At 48.3% G+C, this 16,787-nt stretch overlaps 1 protein-coding gene across 38 annotated transcripts in view; it reads left to right on the top strand.

Moving 5' to 3' along the window:
* TACC2 (transforming acidic coiled-coil containing protein 2) overlaps window positions 1–16,787 on the top strand; it is a 186,365-nt gene that overhangs the window by 70,559 nt on the left and 99,019 nt on the right. For 2 of the 38 annotated variants that reach the window (XM_074338958.1, XM_074338957.1), the window contains exon 1: window positions 4,797–5,113. The exons of the other annotated variants lie outside the window; for them this stretch is intronic. The gene's annotated coding sequence lies outside the window, so the exon portion shown is untranslated. Of the gene's footprint in view, window positions 1–4,796; window positions 5,114–16,787 lie in introns of those variants that run through there. 38 annotated transcript variants of the gene reach the window in all.

Below are 16,787 nucleotides of genomic sequence, written 5' to 3'. Positions count from 1 at the left end.
AGTTTTTCTTGTTCTTTCAAGTCAGAGAGATGATCTTCCGTTTAGACTCCCACCGCCAGCATGGAGCTTGTGTATTTTTCGTCTAGGGAGAGATTGGCCTCTGTCCTTCAGCATTACACACTCCCATCTGCTCACCAGCCAGCCTTGCATGTTTCCAGTGTCTGGCCTTATTTCCCAGATTTCTTCATGTGTCAAACTGTGGCACTGGCAGTGCAGGGAGGGGCCTTGGGTTCAATTGGGCAGAAGCAGGTCAAATAAATAGAATGAGTAGAATTGGATAGAATCGAGGTTCCTTTTAGTCTCCTGAAATAAATTTGACTTCATAGATACGCGTCCCCTCCGGTTCTTTCTGCTCCTAACACCGACTGCAGCCGTTCTCTGCTGATGTTCTTGTTTCCATATTCCTGCTGCTTGTCTTTCTGGCATAGTCTGTCTCTCCAGGCAGGGTCCTGTCTTATGCATTTTAATACCCCCGTGGGCACTTTGGGTAGTGATTGCAGGTGCTCAGTGAATTTTTGGTGAGTTCACGGTTATTTATGTGTCAGGCAAACTTGGGCACTGGTTTCTAGCCTGGCTTCCTATTTTCATGTGGCTTGTCACTTTTCAGTCAAAGCAAAATATTGTCGCTACAACAGAGTATTAAAGGACACTGCAGGGGTGGCCGGTTAGCTCAGTTGGTTAGAGCGTGGTGCTAATAACACCAAGGTTGCCGGTTGAATCCCCACGTGGGCCACTGTGAGCTGCGCCCTCTTTAAAAAGAAAAAGAGAAAAAAGACACTGCAAACACACAGCAAAGCGGCTGGGTGGACAGGGCTGAAGGCATTTCCTAGGTACTGATTTTCCTTTTGTATTCCAGGAGGCTCCCTTAGCAAATGATCTTTCATTTGCTTTGTGGTTTTTCATTCCTTTCTGTAGCCTTAAGTCTAGTATTGACCAAATCAGTGCTTTTCAGTGTCGCAGTTGATAGTCTTTTCAGGTTGCTTCTCGCTGCAAGTAACAGACAACCCAATACCGGAAAATTTAACAAGAGTAAGTCCATCATCTCACCTGGTAGGAAGTCCAGAGTCAGGGCATGTCCAAGGTTGAGTAATTCATCAGCTCTTTTCATCTCCCCCTCCACCCACACTGAGTGTGTCGGTTGATGTCTTCATTATTTCAAGTGGGCTCAACAGCTCCGAGCCTTGTGCCTTCAAATGACAATACTGAGAGGCAGGAAGACATCTGAAGGACAGGAGATATACCATCTTGTCCTCGAAAGAGTGAGGACAGTGTCTCTTGAAGCCCAGCTGACTTTCCTTTCTGTTTCATTGGCCAAGAGTGCGTCACAAGACCATAATCAAATTATTTGAACATAAGTACATAAGGAGTGGGAATAGCAGTTTGGTAGGCAACTGATGACTCCTGCCACAAGAGTTCAGGTTCAGAGTTTGTTTAACGGTGGTTTGGAAAACATCTCCATCAGAGTTATCCTTGTTCAATATGCTTGCAAAAATGCGTATTCCTGAGCCCCTTCCCTGACCCCCTGAACCAGAATCTCCAGGAGCATTTTAACAATAACCCAGTGACTCTTATGTGTGCTGAGTTTTACACCCCTGGGTCTGGTGTGTGTGGTTGTCGCTATTAACACTTACAGTTTCTACGTGGACCTTCCACACAGCTGATCCATTTGTGGAATCCTTTTGAGACTGACGCAGCAAGAGGAATTAGCCCATTTATTTTCTTACAGCTCTGTAGGAAAAACATCTGACTTGGGGGGTAAAATGAAAAGCATGAGATTTCAGTCCCAGTCCTTGCGTTTTGGAGCTTCAAACAGAAATATTAACTGATGCAATGATGATATCTGGGATTTGCTTCAAAATAGTCTGGGTAGCAGAGGGAAGTGAGCGTGTGAATAAAACAGAATAGGCCATGATTTGATAGTATTAAAAACTGAGTAACGTGAATAGGGATCATTATACTCTTCTCTCTACTTAAGTTCTGGAAAATCTCCTGCCCGACACCTGCTCTGTCACTATGCAGCCTTTGACGTTGAGTACCTGTGTCACCCTCCTTCTTTAGGTCTCAGGTTGGATTCTAGGATTCCAACAGCACAAATTCTTCTCTATAAAGCAGTGTTTGCATATTTTCTTTTTTTACCCCTTCCCTTCCAAATGAACCTTTTCTCCAGATAAAGTCTTAGGTGGAACCCAAAGATATGACAGATAAGAGTGGAATATCTCTGCTATACACGTGCCTCCCAGGCAGCCTTTAAGATGATTTCAGAAACCCTACGGCCCTGGAAAAGATAGTTTAACAGCTATTGTACTAGCACATTGCCGAAAATACTCATAAGGTCTACATTTCTGAAGAGCCCTTCGCCTTGCACTTAGACCCAAGAAATCCTTAAGGCATAAAGATTCAATCATGGAGACAATGACTAAAGATCATCCTTTTTGCCTGTGATTCAGTCTTTTTCTGTAGATTCCAGGTATCTCAAGACAGAGGGCCTCTATCTGCCTTCCTCTGTAGCAGCATTGTATTGTTACCCTGACCTACAGCAGGAGGAGATAGGCAATGCAAATTTACTTACTATGTGGGCAACAGTTCTGGCTGTGGCTAGGGCCAGGGCTGTGTGGGTTGGCTGAGAGTTGCCAGTGTAGGTGTATGTCTATCATATTGTGGGATTTCAGTCTCATCCCCTGTGATGTTGGGAGCCCTTGATTTCATCTTCTAACACATATGTCCAACACTGGACCATGGCTCTGACTGAATGCTGGCTGCCCAACGTCATTGCACGGTTTGAGCTTGGGGATGGACACCTTGGAGAGGTGATGGAGCTAAGCCGTCCTCAGGCAGAGTGTTTCTCCTGCCGTGAATGGTCTTAGACTCTGTAGGCATTCATGGAATCCAAGATACTTTTGTAAAATCCTTCAAAGGACATTAAATCACAGCAATAACCAGATACTTACTGTATTACAGTAGTTTCCTATTGCTGTTGTAATGACCACACAATTAGTGGTTTAAGATGACACAAATTTATTTTCTTACAGTTCTGCAGGTAAAATGTCTGATGTGGGTCTCTCCAGGCTAAAATCAAAGTGTCAGTAGGGCTGTATTCCTTTCTGGAAGCCCTAGAAAAAACCCGTTTCCTTGCTTTTCCAGCTGTTAGAAGCTGCCCACGTTTGTTGGCTCACAGCCCCTTCCTCCATTTTCAAAGCCAGCAACACAGCATCTTCAAATCTCTCGCTGTTCTGCTTCCATTGTCACTTTTCTTTCTCTGACTCTCTTCTTCCTCCCGTTTACTTCCAAGGACTCTTGTGATTACTGTGGGCCACCTGGATAATGTAGGATAATCTCCCTGTTTTAAGATCAGATGCTTCGCAACCTTAATTCCATCTGCACTCCTAATTCCCCTTTGCCATGTAAATTAACATATTCATAGACCTCAGGGATTAAGATGTGGACATCCTGGGGGGGCATCAATCTGCTGACCACACCAATGGGTTTCAAAGACTAGCGGTGCCTTCCTGTGTCATGAAGGCTATGCATCCAGCAGCTGGGGGAGCTGGTGACGCTTTGTATGAAAGGGATGGCAGGCACCTCAAGTTCATTTGAGCTCTTTGCCTAATATGAGTGCTTGAGTTTACAAGGTGGTGAGTGGGGTGGGTTTTTTTGTTCGTTTTTAATACCAGCTGCTGGTATACATTTAAACAAATTAGCTTATTTGAGTCTCACTTATCACATTTGTGAAATGGGTACACTAAGAATGTGTGAACAAGGAATTCCTTTAAATTGCCATCAGAAATATGACTCTTATAAGCATGGTAGTTTTTTGTTTTTGTGGGTTTTTTTTATAAAAAATAATATTTTAGGAGAAGACAATAAAAGTCTACTTCTTTGTTCTACAGAGAACTCTCATTTGGGGCCAACAAGCCTTGGGCATCTGTTTCTTTAAGAGGAGGAAGGGAAGCGGTGAGTCAGTTGTGAGTCTCTTGCACTTTGGTCCCCAAGTATATAAACTATAGCAATGCTTTCTTGACACAACTTAAAATAGGAAGCCTGGCGTCCACATATAGCCACAGGCTCTTCTGATTGGGGCCTAGCTGCAGAAATTTCCAGAGAAAAGGTGATATGTTGCAGTGGTGTGGGCAAGTAAGCACCACTTCTGGATGTGAGGTCGATGTTAGCAAAGGAGGCGATTTGGGGCCATGTAAGGAAGAAAACAAAACAGACAACTCACAAATAGAAACACACGTGCTCGCTGGAAATACGGCAGCGGGAAGTGGTTTGCATTTAGTCTCTGTCTACTTTGGAGAGTCCAACAGCCCGGAGAAGGCACGTCAACACGTTCTGGATAATATAGAGCACAGTGCACTCTTAGGATCTGTGGTTAAACAGCATTAGGCCTCGGCAGGTGAAATCTGGTTGCAGAAACAACCAAGGTGTGATTTCATCCCCACCTTCCTTACGGGGCCAGCCTCTTCGCGTCCCTCCTCCCCCACGGCCCCGGGGACCGCAGAGTTGAGGCACCCGGCCCATACTTGGCCTTCTCAGTTATTTCACACGCCAGTGTCTTCTCCGTCTTTCCATGCGTAGTGGAAAGCGCCGTGGAAAAACTAAGAACTGTAACAAGCCGTCCTGACTCAGACTCCTGGAAGAAGTCTGCAGTGCATTGAGGAGCAGCGGCCGGCCGCGCGGCCGTCGGTCCCCTGCGCTCACGGAGCAGCGTGGGCCGCTGGGTGCGCCTGGGTGCGCCGCGCCGTGGGCCGCCCAGCGCATTCCTGGGCCGGGAGGAGAGCGCTGCGGGCGCCCAGCTTGAACAGCTGGCTGCGCGCGGCAGGCTCGGAGCGCCGGGAGCTGGGGGAGGAGCCTGGCCCGGCCGCCGCCGCGCTCCAGTCATTGGCCTTTTGTGCTGCAACTTTGCCCGAGCCCTTCAGGGAGCCGCGCCGCCCCCGCTCCCGCTCCCGCTCCGAGCCGTTGCCCCGGGAAAGTTTGCGTCTCAGGATCGGCCCCCGGTGGAGACGGCTCACACTGCCGTCCGGCTGGGGAAACTCAGCCACTCAGGGGATCTTTGGCAGTTGTGTCCTTGAAGGAAGGCGGCTCCGTGCTGGCCAAGCCCTATCGCCCCGGGCCGGTAAGTGCGCTGCGGCCATGCGCAGGCGGGAGGGCGGGCGCCCGGGGTCAGGGAGGGGACCGGCTCCCCAGGACCTTGGCTGCCAGACAAAGGCGTGCTAGAAATGGGAGACGAAGCTCATTTCATCTTTCCCCAACTGGGACTAGTTAGGGGAGGAAAGTGGCTAAACACACATTTGTGTCCCCTGCTGGCAGAGGACTGTGTCTGCCGTGCAACCGAGGGCTGGCTCGGAGCGTCTGCCCCCGAGGCTCCTTCCATGGGGTGAGACCGGTCAGGTTCCGCTCCCGTGGTTGGGGTTTGCGCCCGCGGGCTGGGATCCCCACCCATGGTTGAGGTCCACGCCCGCGGATGGGGTCCGTGCGGTGGTCGCGGTCCCCGCCCACAGTCTCCCCGTGGCTCGGCTTCGTGCCATCCCCGCTGAGTTCGTGCGGTCCCACCGGTCGTGCAGGGACACCCCGGGTGGGCCACAGCGGCGCGTGGATTAGCCATAAAACCGTGCTGGATTTCCTCCGAGTTTGGGACTTTTAAATTCTCGAACAGTTACGTCAGCAGGGCTGGGCGCACTTCAGGGCTCTGGCGTAGCACGTGACCCTCCCGAGCTTCCCCTGGGCGTCTTTGGCTCCCGCCGCTCTAGTCAGAGTCGGTCTCTGCCTCTGGATGTCCTGGAATTGCAACTTCAAAAGTGCTGTGATTCCAGGCTCAGCTCGGAGCGCTTTCTGCAGCAAGCTGTTGCATGGTGTCCCTGCAGCATTTGCTGTACTCCTCAATGATCGTAGTTCCTTAAAATGGCATCACCGTCATCATCGTGTGATTGTTCTTGTTGTTGACTTCTACCTCTGTCAAATCCTAGGACAGGAAAATGTGATAGCAGGTTAAAATACAGCAGAGATACACGTCGTGAGAAAATGTGTCTCCTAGTCGTGGGTGCACTGGGAAGATGGAAATAAGAGAGGAGCTCAGGACAGGGCAGCCACCGGGCTTGGTTAGTGCCGAGCGTGTGGGCACCTCTTCATATGCGTGTGTGCATGTGTACGCAGGACCGCCCCTTCCGTCACAGTGCCTGGAACATCAAGGGTCCCAGTGCCGTTTTCTATCTGTTCTGTGCTAGAGAGGAAGGTGAGCTCTTATCAGGCAGAGAATCTCTGGGATTCCCTATGGAGGCCACATTTCAAAAGCTCTTCGTTGTATTTGGAAATGACTTTGGAAATGTCTGGGGCCATGTCCTGAGGCTGGGTTTGATCAGTGGTTTCCATCCCTTCAGATTCTCTGTGTTTCAAAGGGGTCCATTTTGACAGTTGCTGGCACGAGGAAGAAGGGTTTTTGTTGGGAGTTGTGGAGTGAGTTGCCTCCCAGAGCATTTGGCTTTCCCACTCTGAGGTCAGGCTGGGAGCTCCTCCAGAGAAGGGTGCTACTTATGCTGGACAGGGGCGTGGAAGGGGATGGAGTCCCAACAGGTTTCTTCTCACAGGCTCTACCTGGGCATGCACACTCCAGGAGGAGAGTCAGAGCAGGAAATAGGCCAGGGACCATCCTCGTGCAGACATGACAGCCGCCTCTCAGCTCTCCAGAGCCTCTGTGGCTCCTTCATTGTCACTGGTCACTCATCAAAAGTTACTTCCTGAGCCTCAGGTAGGCCAGGTACCATGGAGTACAACTCATATTCAGGCTTTCCTGCCCGTGGAAATCCACGGAGCAACGTGCTGCCTCTGGGAAACCTGCTCAGAACCAGCCTCTGGGCCCTCTCTTCATGTCCACCCCTTTTGTCTCACTAGGTTTGGGCACTTAGAGTATTTTAGCTGGAAGGAAACTTAAAGATCAGGGTTTCATTTTAGAGATGTGAAAAGGGAGACTCGGAGAATTCCAGGGTTTGGCCAGGGTTACATGTGAAGCTGGGATTCATACCCAGGCCCCAGATCCCTGGGTTGGTGTTCTCTCAGCGAAGTCCCTGAGACTAAGTGTCCCCTGTGGTTCCATCCTACTTTTTGTATGGTGGTTATTTACATTTGTCGTTTCTATGGAGACAGACACTGCTCAAGGGAGGACTTGTCTGGTTTGCAGTGTCACTCCACAGGAGTGACATGGGGTGTGGAGGGGGGGGTGGCAAACAGTGGTTGAAGTGAAATAAGACACAATCTCTGCTTTCAAAGAGGTGTGTATGTGTGTGAGTGTGCATGTGTGTGAGTGTGAGTATGTGTGATAACTGGGCAGACACACATGAGGCAGTCTTTATGGTGAGGAGACTGTCCCAGGAGGGGACATCTGGAAATGAACGAGCGTGTTTTGCTTTTCCCAATGACTGGAGAGGGCACTGCTGGCATCTAGCTGGACAGAACCAGGGATTGTGAGCATGGGACAGTCCTGTACAACGAAGGATTTGCCTCATCCAAAATGCCGATAGCACCCCCTGTAGAGGACTCTGCAGGGGTTTGAGGAACTGGGAGAGACCAGTTCTAACTGGGAAGATGAGAGATGGGTGTCTATGGGCTTGCTAGGCCCCAGACCGCAGGTGTGGGTGAGGCTGGGGGAGACTGAGGGCTGGTTTACGGCGTATGTGTATGTGTGTGCTCTGCTGGGACCCAGTTGCACAGCCAAAAGCAAATGGTTCTTGGGTTAACTGTGGTTTGGGTTGTGCAGACCCTGGCACCCTTCGCACAGACGATCAGGACGAGGTTTAGGAAGCTGGTGAGGGAGTCCCTGATTCATCCTGGAGAGGAGCGCAAATCTAAGGAGGAAGCCGAAGGGCTGGGTGCCCGGTTCTCTCCCGCGGTGACCTGTGACCGAGGCGTGTGAAGTCTGTCTTGGTGGCTGGCTTTTGTGTGCCTCTCCTCCACGGAGGTCACAGTCCTTTGTTTATAACTCCAATAATCATTTCCACAGCAACTCCCTGTGATGACAGAACAGCCAAAGGATTGTGAAATTCTGTAGAACAAAAGGCATGAAAAAGAAGACTGGGGGGAACACGTTTTGTGGGAAGTGCCTCTAAATATAGAGGGCAAGTGAAATGCGCACGGACTGCAGAGCCATCATTGCAGTGGAGCTTTCATTCCACACGGGCAACATCAACTGCACCCCTCCTTCCCTTCCTGTCCGGCCCCTCTGGTCCTTGGTTTCAGTCTCTCATTTAGCAAATATGTTCAGTGCTGCCAATTAAGAGAAAGCAAAATTCCCAAGACTGATTTTCCCAGGGGTGGGGAGAGGCAGTCTGCCTGGGAATTCAGAGACAAAGATCGATCCTGTGTGAGAATCCCTGTCCCACCCTTGCCACCTGTGTGACCTTGAGCAAGTCACTAACTGTCTCTGAGTCAGGACTTCCTTCTCATTAGTGGTGGGAACACTTAATCCTGCCCGCCTGGCTCACCAAGCTGTGGGGGGAAATACTTGGCAAACTGTGAAGTGCTGTGCAAGTGGAAAGTCGTGTCAATATTTTTCACCTCGTTACTATTAAAGGGATTTCTTTAGGGGATGTCCATCCTTTATGTCCCTTTATGTCTATCCTTCCTTGTTTTCTCACCCTCCCTTTTAATTGGTCATTTATACTTTCCCTAGAAAATAAGTCAAACTAAAAGAATAGGAAACTCAATGGCAGTTCTGCTCACAGAGAAATCTGGGGGGGAAATGGTAAGAGAAAGCAGTTGCTTCACTGGCTCCTGTACGTATAGGTTTGGCTACGTATAGTGCTACTCCCACTCATTGTGTGGTTGTGTCCCTGTGGGTCCTCTGAGGTCCAGCAGCTGCCCTTGAATCTGTGTCATTTAGAGTATACGGCTCCTGGCCAGCATTCTCCAGCTTGAGCTCCTGAAGGCACAGGCTTGGTTTCACATCATGACAGTCATGGGAAAGTTCCAAACTGACAAGGGCTGGTACAAAGTTCGGTCAAGCCAGCATCAGGAGCACGCTTTCCCGCCTCCTTTTATTGCCAGGACACACCTCTCTCCAACCCTTGGGCTTCCCATGGCTGCCTGCTTCACACAAAACAGGCAAAGGTCCCATGTTACCTTGCACACCTTGACTGAGCTGGCTCACCTATGAGTTACCGGGCCCTGGAACCTTCATTCAACAGCTCCCACGTCATCTTGTGGTCAGCCATGTGCCAGGTGTTGTCCTCAAGGGCAGTCAGTACCTGCCTCATTTCTGCTGGCTCGGCTGAACCTATTCCCAGCATCCCTTCTGGGATCAGTGGCTATCTGCATCGGGTCCCCTCTGAAACCTTGGAGACACGCCTTTGCTCCTTGCAGGAGGTCTAAAAATTTGGCTTTAAAATATGAAAAGCACAGCTCCTAATGGAAATGGACAGATGTTCAATTTTCAGTGTCTATAAAACATCACATGTCGGCCTCCTTGTTGGAACTCAGTTACGACTTTGGTGTCACTGGCTGCGCCCCTGTGGCTCTGCCTCTTCCCGTTCATTCATCCCAGTAAACATTTGCCTGCTGACTCTGAGCTGAGAGTGTAGCAGGGAACAAGGTAGAGAGAGGGTTCTTCTCCTTTTGCTGGGGCCACGATTCCCCTGCTGGCCCTGGGGGCCTCCACGACCTGTGGGCCCCTCAGAGGGCTGAATTGGGGACAGTACCTACTGGAGAAAAGGCCTGGGGAGACAGCGTGGGTTCCTATAACTAGGACAAGGTGTGTGTCAGAGGTCTGGGCTCTTGTCACTCTGTTTCTTTGCCAAGTTTCTTAATTCTTTCAGTCTCAGTGTCCTGTTCTGTAAAATAAGTTGTCTGCCATCTACATAGGGGTGGTGGAGAATTTAGACAGCCATTGGCAAAGCTCTAAGATACTATACAAATATAAGTAGCTATGTAGTTTTTTTAATTACTGGAAGGCTAAATCTTTAAATTGCTGGACTTTCTTATCTGACAGCGGAAAATCTGTCTATTCTCTCTGACACAAATCTCTTCGACAAGCTGCTTTCCCCGGGGTCCTGTGGGAACCGTCTTCCTGTTCATAATTTGAGTCAGGCCCAGGGCACACCCACCGCCATGGGATTGCCTGGATCTTGTGCTCTTGGACCTGGATTTAAATTCTGCCGCCCTTCACCCCTCCCTAAGGGCTGGGTGAGCAAGAGTGTGCAGAGCTCCTCACAGAGCTTGTGTCTGCCTGGCAGATACCAGTACCCAACAGTGGTAGCTGCTGTCATGATTATCATTTATTATTAGTAGTACTTTTGTTGTAATTGTTTAAACGTGTTCCAGTATTGAGACTATATTAGAATACTACCATCAGCATTAGAGACAGCTTGCTTGAGATCTTGGTCACACTCCTCCACTTGCAGAGTCTTGAATTCCTCTCTGCTCTCAGGAGCAGTGGAACTCTCTGCTTTAGGAATCTCATTATCCACCCAGCCCAGAGGGATGCCAGGCCACACGTGTCCCACTCATCATTTGCCAGATGAAGCAGGATGAGTTGTTCTCCATTGTGACTGAAAAACCAAAGCATTTTTGAGGAGGTGCCAGGGCCACAGAGCTGGACACCTGGTGAGCACACCTTGGCAAGCAGGAACAGAAGCTGAGCTCGGCGCCTCTACTCCTCACGCGGGACGACCAAGGTTTCATTTCAGAATGCCGCCGGGGAGATCCGAGAAGGACACGCACGTGTGCTCCATCTGTGAATGCCTTTGCCATGGCTTCTAACCTTTGCCAGCTGGGTCATGCCCAGCTCATAAGTGGCCCCCAACTCACAAAGATGTGAGATCTCAGAAGATTTTATTTTGCTGATTTATAGCAGGCTTTGCTTTTCTTTAAAAAAAAAAGAAAAAGGAGTGAGCCGATATGAGCAGCGTGGGGCTCTATTACAGTTGTGTTGGTGAGAGCTGTGCCCATGTTTTTTAAAGTGTGGTGTGCAGCTCCCCGGGGGCTGTGCCCTGACCTTGGGGGCTGCCCGGTCATTTCAAGAGTTATAAGGATTACTCGCTCTGTATTAGAAAAAAGTAGAAGTAGCACATCAAAACCACAGACTCACAGATGTTATTACTTAGAATGATGTAAGTTCGTTGAAATTGAACAACTGGCTTCATCAAAAGATAAGTATTAAGTCAATAATGGCACCGGAGTATTAAGGGATTCTGTGTGAGGCATGCAGTTAATAATGGGGCTTTCCAACCAGTTAGGGGTTCAAACCCCAGAGCATCTCTGATTGTTCCCCACGTCCCTTGCCTCCCACACCTGGTATTGAGTGGACATCATGAAACCTCTTGCATGAGTGACCCCAGATCCTCTGTCCTCTAGAACCCCAACTGAGCTCTGCAGGTGCCTGCATGCCTTTACTCAAGAAGATTTTTGCTTGTTTCTAACATAATTTCCAACTTACAGAAAAGTTGCAAGAACAGTACAAAGGATTCCCATATTCCCTTTGCCCTAATTCCTCAATTGTTCACTTTTTACTGCACGTGCTTTGTCATCCCCTCTTTATTTGTGGGTGTGTGTATCCATTATCATCACTCTTTCTCTGAGTCATTTGAGAGCAAGCTGCAGACATGAAGCTGCCCCCCTCTAAACAAAACACAACAGAACAAACACACCCCAGTGTTCATTTCCCCCAAACAAGGACACTTTCCAGCACCGTGCCCACACGGCCATCCATTTGGGAAAGCCATACGATCTGTCACTGCACCATCCACTCCTCAGAACCCGTTCCGATGACCAGCACTGGTCCCTGTTTCCATCTGATCCAGGATCCAGTCCGAAAGCATGCGTCTAGCTCGGTATGCCTGCAGATTCTCCTCTCGTCTGGAAGAACGGCTCAGTCCCCCTCTGCCCTTCATGACCTTTCATTCTGGAAAAATCCCTCAGCCTGTGTCTATCTGGAGTTTCCTCATAACCAGACTGGCTGTCCCTTCCGGTCAGGGACCCCACAGCAGTGATGCTGTGCTCTTCCCAGCACGTCATGTCCGGGATCCTCAGGCATGTACAGGGTGAGGTGGTCCCAGCCTCGGGGATGGTCATCCTGGTCAACACCTGGCCAGGTCAGTGCCTGCCAGGTTTCTCCACCCTTACGTCATCCTTTCCACTGGGTAGTCCATCAGTGTTTGCTGGGAAGATGCTCCTCACCAGTGTCCTTTACTTCTTTAAACCTGTTTCATCCATCCAGTTAGTGTCCTTCAGTGGCTCCTGCCTGCATTCCCCACCACTCCGATGGCTCTTAGCGGTGATTTTCTGTTTTCATCACTCCTGCTACATGTACTAGCTGACTTTGTGCTCTAGGGAGCAGCTCGCTGTCCTCCCTTGTTTGTGCATTTGTTCATGTCTTTATGTGAGTTCATGGATTATTAATTTTCTTGATAGGTTATAATCCATTATTATCCATATTTTTTATGCCCAATAAGTCCCAGATTTGGCCAGTGGTAGTCCCTTTGATGTGGTTCTTATGTACTTTTGACATGACTCCTGTCAGCAGACAGAGCTGGGAAATAGATGTGTGTGCATGTATGTGCACACACATAGACGCGCACACATTCTGTATATCTAGTTCTGTATTTATCTGATGCCTCTGATTGTAACCCATCCCTGAGAGGTCTTTGGTGCTGAATCAGCTTTTGTATAAGCAAACCCTCTGATGTGAGAACCTGGCTCCATTACTGTTGATGTGGTTATTTGGGGGCTAATCTCCCCGTAGGGAATGATTTTCCTAAAATACTGGCCTCCTCCGTGCCTTTGCAGCCCCTGTCCCTTCTCCTTCCTTGCTCTGTCCAAGGGAAGGCAAGGAAGCCTGGTGGCTTTCCTACCGAACCACCAGGGAGAGAGGGAGGGAGAAGCTCTTTTTTTTCTGGAAAGCCCTTGTACATATCTGTCTATTGAAACACTTGGCTCACCCCGACCCTACCCTGGTCGCCCCAGGGGCCTTCCCAGATCACCCCAGCTTGAAAGAAGCCCATTTTTCTATGTCAGTTTGTTCTTCTATTACCACCCTTCACAGTTCTCCTGGCTTTAGACTTTGAGCTTGCCTTGCTTTTGATTAGTCAACCCTGGAATGTGTGAGCCCCATTTTTTTTGGAAAGCACTGTATTGATACATGATGACATATAAAGAGCTGTGCATATTTAATGTAAACCATTTGATGAGTTTGGGGGTAAGGATATACCTGTGAAACTACTACCACCATCAAGGCCACAGACATACCTGTCACCTCCCAAGGTTTCCTCCTGCCCTTCACTGTTATTACCACCACCACTACCACTAACTGCTACTACTGACTACTGGTACTTTTGGTCCCATGTAATTCATTCTGGTGTCGACCAGAAGCTCTTCCTGTGGCATGGCTTCTGTGTGTAGCACTGAAGGTGCTGGCTTTTTAGACTGGAAATATGAATGTCTTCCTCTTTGAAGCAGAACCCTCTCTGCCTCAGTCTCTGAACGAGGGTGACTCATGGCCTTTTGGAGAAGCACTTGTTGATACAAGCTTCCCTCCCTGACGTGCCAGCGGAAAATGAACCCTTTGCTGGCCTGACTAAATTTATGGTGGGCTGGCTCCAGCAGCTGGTGGCAGCAGCTGGTGGTTAAAATTTCTGACAGATTTTTTTTTTCCTCCTCTGAAAAATATTTCAGTCACTCTAGTCCCAGCACCACCACTAGTAGAATCTAGAAGCCATTTATAGCCTCTTACAGTTGGTCTGAGAAGAGCTGTTTGTGAGTCCCTCCACATACCCAGACGTCAGCTTTCCCTGTCCTTGGCCCTCTGGAGCATAACCAGATCGCTAGGAAGTAAGACACGCTGGGAAGCAAGACAGAAAGGCCCCGGGGGCTGATGGTACAACATGAATTTGACAATTTTTTTTTTAGCAATTTCATGTGGTTCAATCTAATGTACCTGTATATACACACACGTTTATTTTTAAATTATTACAATTATGTCTCGTGGAGGTTTTATAAACCTTTATCAGAGCTCATTAACTCTTGATTTGTGCACTATTCCAACCCTCAGCCACGTTCCTTGGTCTGTAGTCCATTAGGAGCAGAGAACTGGAAGGCATAAAGTAAAAGAGGCAGAAGAGTTGGTGAGCAGAAGTGCTGGCTGGCAGCCTGCGAAGGCGGGGCAAGACCGAGTTGAAGAGTTCTCGGGGATCATGCCTTCCAGGGCCTCGGCTTCACAGATGGAAAAGCGTAGGCTCAGAGAAATCACCTGGCTGAGATCCCAAGGTGGGGCTGCTCTAGCATCCAAGCCTCTTGACTTCATATGAATTGTTTTCTCAGTGCCCTAGCGTCATCCTTCCTTGCTTACATCCCGTGTTTCCCCGAAAACAAGACCTAGCCGGACCATCTGCTCTAATGTGTCTTTTGGAGCAAAAATTAATGACCGGGTCTTATAGTAAAATAAGACTGGGTCTTATATTAATTTTTGCTCCAAAAGATGCATTAAAGCTGATTGTCCGGCTAGGTCTTATTTTTTGGGAAACATGGTAGAGTCACTCAAAATGCTGAGTGCATGTCATTGGGAATATTTTAATTATGTTTGAAGAGTCTCTGTTCCAGTAAATCAGGGACATGCCCAGTAGGCTTTGAAAAAGAATTCCATCGCAAAGAGTTACAAATGCCATCCCATGAGTATGTGGGCGGATAGCTGTTACCCGAAGAATTCTCCACTGACTGGGCCCTTCCTTGTCTCCGATGGTGCCTGATGAATGAAGCGTGGCTGTGTTTCTGTCTTGGGATGAGGCTGACAAACCTAGGTCCCCACAATGGAAAACCTGAATATAGAAGTGGGGGGAGGGGTTGGAGATGATGGCATTTCTGACTGTCCCGTCTCTTAAAACTCACTGAGTTATGAACTGAAGTTGTTCCCTGGCACTTAAGGGTTTCCTTAAATATGTTTTCTTATGTGTTTTATAAAACCAGTATGTGTTCAGCATAGAACTAGAAAATAGAAATAAATTCAACGAACAAGAAAAAACACGTGTAGTTTCACTCCTGAAATGATGACCATGAACACCTTGGTGTATATGCTTCCATGTTGCTTGGTGCTCTTTGCCCTGCTGCTGTCTTTCTGTGTGTATTTATACATGCATGTACATATGTGAACACACATACATGTATGTCGATACACACAGGCACATAAAATCTGCACCATGCTGCCAATAGTTTTTAAACCTCTTTTTAGTTACTGATAGGCATATTTACCTCTAGACACATGGAGATCGACCTTATTTTTTTAAACAGCTGCAAATGAGTCCGTTCTGTGGCTGGGCCTTAATTTGATTAACTGTCCCCTACTGTTGGACATTTGGCTGGTTTCCGGTTTTTGGTTTTGGGGTTTGTATTTTTTTTTTTTCTGTTATGATCACAGCTGTGATCAGCATCTTTTCTCAGCACCTTTAATCACCTCCTTAGAATAAATTCTTGGAAGTAGAACGGCTGTGTCAAAGGGAGAGCTGGCTTTTATGGCTTTCAGTGTGTGTTGCCAAAGCTCTGTGCCATGTTTCTCCACTCAGGTTTTATGACTTTGGAAAGTCGATCTTGCCTGTTTAGGATTCTCCGAAGCGTGATCCAACAAAGACGTCCAGAGCCCCTGCTATCCTGCCTCCTTCGGGCTCAGTCCGCCCTTTGTTCCTTTCACCTCCTCTCTGACTCCTTGGGTGTGGTCACTGGGCTATAGGATCAGGTTCTGCAGGATTTGGAGTGGTGGGTGGGGACCATGGAGGAAGAAGGGAAGGAATAACAGAGGATCCTTGGGAATAAGCAGTAACGTGGGCACACACGTGCACTCGTTCACTAGTCCGATTGTATGTAGGACAGTTCTGGAAAATTCACCCTGGGCTTCCCCGCCTCTCGTTCATCTCGATGCCAGGGGCAGCTCTTTGTGGCTGAGCATTTGCTAGAAGCCTTGGGCTGATTCTTCAATTAACAGTCAAGTCGCAGTACCTCTACCTGGCGTCTATCTGGCTCCTGTCCACCTCTCCCCTTTATAGTCTTCTTTTTGTGCAGTCTAGCCACAGTAACCTTTTTGCATTTCTCCAGAATGCCAAACTCTTTCCTGATCCAGGGCTTTCAGATACTTGGCTCCCTGCACCAGAGGGCACTCTCCCTTTTTCTTATTCTTCAACCTCTGAGACACAGCCTCACGTGATAGTTAAGAACATGGCTCCTGGAGACAGGCTTAGGTTTGTGTCCTGGTTACGCCTCTGACCAGCTGTAACAAGCTCCTCAGCCTCTCTGTGTCTTCCTTGCCACATCTGTAGAATTGGGATAATGATAGTACCTACCTCACAGAGTTGTGAGGATCAAATATGGTGATAGCTGTGAGCATGCAGCTAATGGTTCCTGGCACACTGTAAGTTTCAGGAAACATTTGCTGCACTGAGCTGGCCAGCTGGCCTCCGCTTACCACTCCACAAGGAAGTTTTCCCTGACCTACTCTGGGCCAGGCTCTCCTCCTACTTTATGCTCTCGCAGCCATGTGTACCTTTCCTTCTTAGCGGTCACTACAGTGTTACTACATGTTTCCCCGAAAATAAGACCTGGCTGGACAATCAGCTCTAATGTGTCTTTTGGAGCAAAAATTAATGTAAGACCCGGTCTATAATATAATGTAATATAATATAATATAATATAATATAATATAATATAATATAATATAATATAATATAATATAATATAATATAATACCAGGTTCTTAGATTAATTTTTGCTCCAAAAGACACATTAGAGCTGATTGTCCAGCTAGGTCTTATTTTCAGGGAAACATG

Source organism: Rhinolophus sinicus, linkage group LG07 (genome assembly GCF_036562045.2).
Source record: "Rhinolophus sinicus isolate RSC01 linkage group LG07, ASM3656204v1, whole genome shotgun sequence".
NCBI lineage: Eukaryota > Metazoa > Chordata > Mammalia > Chiroptera > Rhinolophidae > Rhinolophus > Rhinolophus sinicus.
The sequence above is the reverse complement of the archived record's forward strand: the minus strand, read 5'-3'. Positions and strand labels throughout refer to the sequence as shown.